The following is a 10609-nucleotide window of genomic DNA, read 5'->3' as shown; positions in this document are numbered from 1 at the left end:
ACTGGCATGGGCACTACTACCACGAGGGTCCATCCTTAAAAAGACAAATACTTAACTCAGAACCCCTTCACTATACATATCATCTAACTCATATAATATGTTCTCCTAATTAATTCATCACTCCTGATCTTAATTCAAGGTTCAATCTTGCAACCTAGATACCCAACCTGACGATAGTTTACCATAACTTTCATGAAATCTTCACCCCAGGAAAATCACACAAACCACCACGGAAGTTCTACATTTAGACTACAAAACCATACCTCAAATTCCCTTATCCTATACTCTAGTATTATTACTGCGATATTCTAGAGTCTACAGAACCTAGTATCCTAGGCTCTGACACCAAACTATAAAAACCTGCTTAGATATTCATATAATAAAAGCAGAAAAAATAAAATAGTCAACCCGAACTAGTGGGTAAAGGGGACACCTGTTATACGCAGCAAAACCTAAGCAGCAATAAATGTAAATCACAAATGCATAACCACAAAATACATAATACCAGAGTCAAGCATATCTCAAAATATTGTGTTTATATACAATCTTCCAAAAGTACAAAAACATCTCTGGGATCCCACATCCAAAAACTTGTGATCCTAGTTCAACTTACCCTCCTAGCAGGGTAACTCAATAAACTCAACAGTGGCCACGCTCCTTCGATTTTTATGGGTTTCCTGAAAATCATTTAATGCTCGGGGGTGAGACACCTCTCAGTAAGGGAAAATAAACTTAATACAGTTGTGTGGCAACATGCACATTTAATGTAATTATACATATACAATACATTTCATATATCTATAAACATTCATCATAACATACTGAATCATTATATACCTTCGTATTTTCTAATAAACCATATCGTTCATAAAATGTCTGTTATAACTGATAATACTGAAAACATACTCAGGATGAATAGCTAGATGGCGTCATGTATTACCACGCATGATGGGTTGTGCAGCCCCAAAGCGGGACCCGACAATGGCTGGCCGACCACTGCCGAGTCAAAAATGTCTGTAAGTATGATGGACCCGCCACACCTTGTTCTGAACTTCCAGGTGGACGTCTACAACTCTACACTAAAAGCCATATCAACTATCCATCTCCCACCCCCTTGTAGGGTGGTTAGCACACAAATCTAAACATAGCTATGGTACCATGCCCCTAGAGCTGAACTAAACTAACATCTGGGTTGTGATAACATATAATACATGATAATATAGCATTTAACCTAAAGGAATTGATAGCTTTTTCTATAATTTCATAAATATGGTCTCGCGCGGAACATTTCATAAATATATGGTTTGGTGCCGATCATTTCGTAAATACGGCCTCGCGCCGAACATTTCATAAAAACCATTTTGAATAAATAAATCAATTATCATGTATTTTCAAAATCATAATGTATTGTATTATTTCATAATTCTTGAAAACATGTTTTACTCATAAAATTGCTATAGCATAATACTTGTCACGTAAAATAATGTTCATATCATACAATGCTGAGTAAAATCATACATTTCATTCTAAAATTTTATTTCCTTTATAATAGCAGTATTTTCCCAAATATGCATTTTCTCAATAATATTCAAATATATCACATGTTTTCTTGAAAATTAATTTGCTGATAAATAATACTAATTTACATTGAAAATTAACTATTTTAGTTTATTCCCTTACCTGATACTGAAAAGAAACCCCCTACAAATTCTGGTCCTACATTGCAGGGTTCCCCGTTCAACTCCCTAAAAATAATAACTCCAAAAACTAAACTTCAGTATTTTCACATGAGCATCATTTCCTATAACTGCGAAAAGATCAAATTTGGCATAAAAAGCCATACCTCAACACAAGGATGAACTTTAACTTGCTTCCACCAACGATCCGCTCTGACATATTTGGAGAGAACTTCCTCAGGAGCGTTGTGGTGGCCTCAGATCATCCATCCGGTGAACGACGGAGCCGAAATCGAAGAGAGAGGAGAGAGAAACCATAGGGAGAGAGAGAGGAAGCGATTTTCTGATTTTTCTACGTTTAAATCCGAGTTTTAGGCTATTTATAGAGATGGTTTCTCAATGAGACACGTCACCTCGTCAATGAGTCCTTGAAGAGTTTTGTCAACAAACCTTCACCCTTCGTCGAAGAAATTCAGAATTGCCAAAAATCCTCTCTCGGTATCTTCTCGTCGACAAAACTTGTCTTCGTCAACGAGGCCCTCTTGTACCCTTGTCGATGAATCCCCCGTGTTCGTCGACGAGGACCTCATAAATTTTCTTGGGTCATTGCATCCCAAATTGCAACGTCGTCGACAAACGCTTCGGCTGCCTCCTTTTGTTACTGTTTCTATTTCCCTCCTTCTTTATTTAAATACAATTATTATTCGGGTCATTACATTCTCCCCTCCTAATTTCGTCCTCGAAATTTACTATTCATATAATTCATCATCCCTTAAAGGCAAAATGGTCTACTTATTTAATTACTTACCCTTAGATATGACGGAGGAATACCGTGGTTACATTCCAAGTCCTGGGAGATTACATATACAAAAGAAAATTCCCCCAAAACTAAAATACCACTTACTAACTAGAGTATTACATGCACCTGCAAAAGAAATACTACATATTTACTTACATTTTCCAACTACATCTAAACTTCTTGGAACAATTGTAGGTACTTCTGTTTGATCTGTTCCTCGAGCTCCCAAGAAGTCTCTTCTACTGCACGATTCCTCCATAGAACTTTTACTAGAGGAATCTTCTAATTATGTAGTTCATGTTCCATTCTGTCCAGAATCTGCACTAGTACCTCCTTATAGACTAGAGAATCACTGAACTCTAACACACCATAATTGATAATATGAGAAATATCTGGGACGTATTTCCTTAACATAGATACGTGGAATACGTCGTACATCATGGATAGTGTAGGTGGGAAAGCTAGTATGTAGGCAACCAGTCCCACTTTCTTTAAAATCTCAAATGAACCGATGAACCTAGGGTTAAGTTTACCCTTCCTATCAAACCTCATAATCCCTTTTAATGGAGTTATCTTCAAAAATACATGATCACCAACATCGAACGCCAAATTCCTGTGGTGATTATCTGCATAACTCTTCTATCGGCTCTGAGCTGCACTAATTCTATCCCTGATTAATTGAACCTTATCGTACGCCTTCTATACAAGATCTGGTCCCATAATTTGCCGCTCACCCATCTCATTCCAATATAATGGAGAACGACATTTCCTACCATATAAAGCCTCAAATAGTGCCATGCCAATACTGGACTAGTAACTATTATTATATGCAAATTCTACCAGTGGCATGAACTAAGCCCAACTACCCTCAAAATCCAATATACATGCTCAGAGCATATCTTCTAGTATCTGTATCATCATCTAAGTCTGCCATCTGATTAAGGATGGAATGCTATGCTAAACAATAACTGAGACCTTAAAGCTTCCCGTAAGCTTCTCCAGGAACGTGACGTGAAACGCGGGTCTCGATCTGACACTATAGATACAGGCACCCCATAAGAACGAATAATCTCCTGGATATAGATCTCCGTCAAATGGTTAAGGGAATAGCTGATCTTGATAGGGAGAAAATGGGTGGTCTTCGTCAACCGATCTACAATCACCCAAATCGCATTCTGGTCATGCGATGTCGACAGTAGCTCTGAAATAAAATCCATGGATATATGATCCCACTTCCATTTTGGGATAAATAGCGGCTGCAACTGACCCGCTGGCCTCTAATGCTCAGCTTTTATCTGTTGGCACGTCAAGCGCTTGGCTACATACTCTGCAATCTCTCTCTTTATACCACTCTACCAATAAAACTCTCGTAGATCTTTGTACATTTTTGTACTGTGAGGATGAACCGTATACAAGGATCCATGAGCCTCATCCAAAATAGTCTTCTTGATCCTAGCATCAGCAGGAACACACGGTCTAGAACGGAATTGTAAAGCCCCATCATCTGAAATGCAGAATTCCTCTCCCTGGCCAGTCTACACTTTATTTATCACCTCTACTAATTCTGGGTCTTCCTTCTGATCGGCTTTAATTCTTTCCCGAAGAGTAGGCTATACTACTAGGCTGGAAATACATATTGAAGGATTACCCTCAATCAATTCAATACCGAGTCTCTCTAGATTCATCATGATCACACGTTGGATCTCTATAGCCGCTAACACTAATTCCCTAGACTTCCTGCTCAGTGCATCAACTACCGCGTTTGCTTTCCCTAGGTGGTAACTGATAGTACAATAAAAATCCTTAATCAAATCTAACCACCTTATCTGTACCATATTCAATTCCTTCTGAGTAAAGAAATACTTTAAACTCTTGTGGTTAGAGAAAATCTCACACTGCTCACCGTACAAGTAATGCCTCCAAATTTTCAATGCGTGTATCGCTGTAGCCAACTCAAGGTCATGGGTAGGGTAGTTTTTTTCATGTTCTTTCAACTATCTGGACACATACACCACCACCCTACCATGCTGCATCAATACATAGCCAAGTCTTTTCAATGACGCATCACTGTAAAATAGTATAACCCTCACCCCCTGACGGGATGATCAGCACTGGTGGTGCGACTAACCTCTGCTTCAATTCCTGAAAATTCTACTCACAGCTGTCATTCCATTTAAATCTAGCATTTTTCCTAGTTAATTGTGTCAGAGACCCTGATAGAGCTGAGAACCCCTCAGCAAAACGATCGTAATAACCGGCTAACCCCAACAAACTCTTGATCTCTTGAATGATCCTCGGTCTAGCCCAATTCACTACCGAATTAATCTTACTAGGATCCACAAAAATTCCGTCTCTTGAGATAACATGCCCCAAAAACACAAATTTCTTGAGCTAGAAGTCACATTTGCTAAACTTTGCATACAACTTCTTTTCACTGAGCATAAGCAAAAACTACCTCAAATGTATCTCGTGCTCGTCATAGCTCCTCGAATAGACCAGTACATCATCAATAAAAACAAAAACAAACTGATCTAAATATAGATGAAAAATCCTATTCATCAAATCCATAAATATTGCAGGAGCATTGGTCAGACCAAATGGCATAACAAGGAACTCAAAATGCCCATACCTGGTCCTAAAATTCGTTTTCGATACATCTTCTGCCCTTACCTTTACTTGATGGTAGCTTAACCTGAGGTTGATCTTAGAATACACCCGTATACCCTAGAGCAGGTCAAACAAATCATTTATATGGGGTAGAGGATACTTGTTCTTGATTGTCACTTTATTAATCTCCCTGTAATCTATGCACATCCTCATAGACTCGTCATTCTTCTCCACAAATAGTACTAGATCTCCTTGTAGAGACACACTAGGTCGTATGAAGCCCTTATTAAGTAAATCCTACAACTGATCTTTTACTTCTACCAACACTATCAGTGCCATTCGATACGGTGCTTTAGAGATCGGCGCTGTATCTTGAAGTAGATCAATAGGAAAATCTACCTCTCAATCAGGTGCCAAAATTGGTAATTCATCTGGGAACATATCAGTAAACTCCTTTACTACTGGCGTGCTGGTGAGCTTCACTTCATTCCTTGCGGTTTTCTTCATGAAGGCCACAAATCCCTGACAACCACTCAGAAGTAGCCTCCTCTTCTGGACAACTATGACCATCTAAGGTAGAGACTGCACTCGTGACCCTGTAAATCTGAATTTTGGTCTCCCTGGAGGTTTGATTATCACTTCTCTCATACAACAATCTATAATGGCAGAATTCGCTTCTAGTCAATCCATGTCGAAGATGATATCAAACTCATGCATATCCAGCACTACCAAATCAGCAGATAAAATTCTCTCCTGAACATCAACTGGACAACTACGGAGCATCCTACTACATCTCACTACTGACCTGATCGGTGTAGCCACTAATTATTCAATATCTAGTGATTGTGTTTTAGCACCACATAACTTAACACACCCCATAGATACAAACGAGTGTGTGGCCCCTGAGTCAAAGAGTGCAGTAATATTAAATGAAAACATATTAATCGTGTTTGTCACCACATCGCCGGTCACCTCAACATCACTCGGTGTCAAAGCAAAGACCCTCGCTGGAGCCATATTCCTCTACTGGCCTCCATATGGCACTTGGTAGCCTCCTCGAGTAGGTCTAGGAGCAGGAGCAGCACCAATCTAAGCCTAACAATCCCTTATCATATGCCTTGACCCCCCACATCGGTAGCAGACACCTCGCTCAGCACGACACTCCCCCAGGGGTCTCTTCTAGCAAGATGGGTAAGCTGGAGACTGATGTACACCCTAAAAATTGCAATTCCCGATCTCCTACCTCTAGTCTCTGTAGTAGCCACCTCTCTTCCATGAACCACGGCCGACTCCTTACTGTGAACCGAAAGATGTGGATCTCTTCTTCTGTCTCTGCTCCTATGCCTCCATCTGCTCCCTAACCTCTGCTATAGTTTCCCTATCCACCAATTCAGTAAAATCTTGTAACTTTAGTATTGACACCTGCTTATGTATTTCTCTTCTCAGGCCTCTTTCAAACTGTCATACCTTTTTCACCTCATATGGTATTATGTATAGGGTGAAGCGAGATAGTTTAATGAACCTCGCTACGTACTACTATACAGCCTACCGTCCCTGCTTCAAATTCAAGAACTCCTCAATCTTCGCTTCCCTGGACGAGGCAAGGAAATACCTGTTGAAAAATATATTCTTAAATTGCTCCCATGTCATCTCCACATGTACTGTCCTCTATTGCTCTAAGAGTTTCACCACCAACCACCATCTTTCAACCTCTCCAGTCAGTCTGTAGGTAGCAAATAGCACCCTCTACTCCTCTCAACATTGCAGCACCACAAATATTTTCTTTATCTCTTGCACCCAGTTTTCAGCGACTGCAGAATTTGTTCCTCTTGAGGAAGCCGGAGGATTCATTTTAATGAATTTCTCTATCGAGCTGCCATGTCTTGTAGACGAACTGCCCAGCTCCCTGAAATTTCTGGCAATCTTAGCCATGACTTGTTGTGCCACGCTGCGCAAAACTGCATCTAAATCTCCACCCGCAGTGCCTGAGGGTCTAGCACCCTCATTCCCACTGGCATGGACACTACTACCACCAGGGTCCATCCTGAAAAAAACAAATACTTAACTCAAAACCCCTTCACTATACATATCATCCAATTCATATAATATATTCTCCTAATTAATTCATCACTCCTGATCCTAATTCAAGGTTCAATCTTGCAACCTAAATACCCAACCCGATGATAGTTTACCATGAGTTTCCCGAAATCTTCACCCTAGGAAAATCACACAAACCTTCACGGAAGTTCTACATCTAGACTACAAAACCAGACATCAAATTCCATTATCCTATACTCTGGTATTATTACTGCTGCATTCTAGAGTCTACAGAACCTAGTATCCTAGGCTCTGATACCAAACTATAAAGACCTACTTAGATATTCATATAATAATAGCAGAATAAATAAAATAGTCAACCCGAACCCGTGGGTAACGGGGACACCTATCATACGTAGTAAATGTAAATCACAAATGCATAACAAAAAAATGCATAACACCAAAGTCAAGCATATCTCAAAATATTGTTTTTATATACAATCTCCCAAAAATACAAAAACATCTTTAGGATCCCACATCCAAAAAATTCTAATCCTAGTTTAACTTACCCTCCTAGCGGGGTAACTCAATAAAATCAATGGCGGCCATGCTCCACCGATCTTTCTAGGTTTCCTGAAAATCATTTAATGCTCGGGGGTGAGACACCTCTCAGTAAGGGAAAATAGACTAAATACAGTTGTGTGGCAACATGAACATTTAATGCAATAATACATATACATTATATTTCATATATCTGTAAACATTCATCATAACATACTGAATCATCATATACCTTCATATTTTCTAATAAACCATATCATTCTTAAAATGTCTGTTATAGCTGATAATACTGAAAACATACCCAAGATGAATAGCTAGTTAGTGTCATGTATGGTACCCATGATGGGTTGTGTAGCCCGAAGGCGGGACCCAATAATGGCTGGCCAACAACTGCCGAGTCAAAAATGTCTGTAAGTACGATGGACCCACCACACCCTGGTCCGGACTACGAGGTGGACATCTACAACTCTACACTGAAAGCCACATTGACTATCCATCTCCTACCCCCTCGTAGGGTGGTTAGCACCAATTTGAACATAGATATATGATCTATATAGCTACGGTACTGTGTTCCTGGAATTGAACTAAACTAATGTTCGAGTTCTGATAACATATAATACATGATAATATTGTGTTTAACATAAAGGAATTGATAGCTTTTTTTGTAATTTCATAAATACGGCCTCGCGCCGAACATTTCATAAATATGGCCTCGCACCGATCATTTTGTAAATATGGACTCGCACCAATCATTTCGTATATATGGCCTCGCGCCGAACATTTCATAAAAACCATTTTGAATAAATAAATCAATTATCATGTGTTTTCAAAATCATAATGTACTGTATTATTTCATAATTCTTGAAAACATGTTTTACTCGTAAAATTGCTATAGCATAATACTTGTCACGTAAAATAATGTTCATGCCACACAATGCTGAGTAAAATCATACATTTCATTCTACAATTTCATTTCCTATATAATAGCAGTATTTTCCCAAATATGCATTTTCTCAATAATATTCAAATATATCACATGCTTTCCTGAAAATTAATTTGCTGATAAATAATACTAATTTACATTTAAAATTTACTGCTTTATTTTATTCCCTTACTTGATACTGAAAAGAAACGATTTGTTATCATGGTTCGGCCAATTTGGCCTACATCCCTGCCTTGGGCCAACCACCCAAGGATTCCACTATAGGCTCACTTAACCAGGTGGAGCGACGCCATTTACAATACTCCTTACAAGGTAGAGTCTCCTTAGTTCACTTACTAGGTTAAGCTAAACCGGTTCTCTTTATAGGGTAGAGTCTCCCTAGCTTAATTTTTCAGGCTAATCCAAACTAGTTCCACCTTAAAAGATGGAGTCTCCCTAGCTCAATTCACCATGATGAGCTAAATCGGTTCCTCCTTATAGGGTGAAGTCTCCCTAGCTCAATTCACTAGGCTGAGCCAAACTGGTACATAAACAATTTTTGTACAATAGAAATTCTTTTGAAAAAGATGAGTTGTACACATTAAAACACTATATGCACTCTCATATGATGTTAAAATGAAGCTCTATAGAGTTTATAAAAATCCTTTCAAAGTATTTTTCAAGTAAATTGGTAAAAGTATGGAAAATGATTTCTTCTTTTCAAATGACCCTTAAATTAATATCAAAAGGCTACCAAGAAAAATATATGACTTTGAATGTATGCTCTAGCCTTTCTCAAGAAGCTTTTCAATAAAATATTTATCAATAAAAAATATGCTCAAAGCTTACTTGAATATCCCAAAACTTTTCTCCAAACAATATTTTCCAAGCCAAAGAATAGGAGAAACTAGGGATTCTTTCTCAATATGATCGACCTTCAAATAAAAGAAACCTTCAAAGCAAGAATATATGAAATAAATATGTTGCTTGTTGGTTTTATTGTAATCCCAAGAGGGGGGGTGAATTGGTATTTTAAAATTTTTCTCCCTTAGGTAAGATATCCAGCACCAATATTACATAACCCTAGGGTCAATCTAAAGTAGATAATTAAATGAATCAATAAATATAGCTGAAATTAAATTAAGTAAATAAATTACTCGAGCAAGCACAGTGAATCAAGTAGGGCACCAGATATGTTATGGAGTTCGAAAAATGTTCCTACGTCCCCGTCTTGGCTAACAAGAACAAGGATTCCACTACGGCTTACTTAATAGGTGAAGCGACACCTAATACAATTAGGTCAATTAACGGGGCTGACCTCAACCTATACAATCATCCCAGACTAGATTATCACCCCTTCAGGCCACGCCTGGAATACAACAAATTCACAATACAGTTTGTGTACAAAATACATGCTTCTCAAACAAGCAGGTTTGTACCAATATAATCAACACACTATAGTATAATAGGATATGATAAGCTCAATGTAGTCTTAATGTCAACTCTCAAAATAATGCTAGTATATCAATTAGAATGTGAGAGTGCATGTTTTAGGATCGTTGTGTCAAGATAATAATATCAATCACAAGATGCAACAACAAAGATCTTCAATACACAAGCAAATATCTCAAAAATATTTTTCTGAAAATCACCCGCAAGATTTATTTGAAATCAGTTTGCAAAAAAAAAATATTACTTCACAAACAAAATACAATACAAGCTTTTGAGTATTGTAATGATAATGCAAAACTCACAAGCTCTAAGGAGTTTTTTCAAGGAAGACTTATTAACAAAGTCTCTAAGAAAAACTCAAAGCTTACTCTCAAATAAAATAAATCTCAATCAAACAGATCAAATGAGAGTGTAAGCTTTATAAGATAGTTATAAGAACACTCTTACTAAACGATTTTTGCAATAAGAATGAGTAAGAATGGAAGAGGAGAGCTTGAATGTGAAAAATAGGGTTTTAGAATTTCAGAGAGAATTTGCTATAGATGTTTGCTAATT

This window comes from Malania oleifera, chromosome 12 (genome assembly GCF_029873635.1).
Source record: "Malania oleifera isolate guangnan ecotype guangnan chromosome 12, ASM2987363v1, whole genome shotgun sequence".
In the NCBI taxonomy this organism is placed as follows: Eukaryota; Viridiplantae; Streptophyta; class Magnoliopsida; order Santalales; family Ximeniaceae; genus Malania; species Malania oleifera.
The sequence above is the reverse complement of the archived record's forward strand: the minus strand, read 5'-3'. Positions refer to the sequence as shown.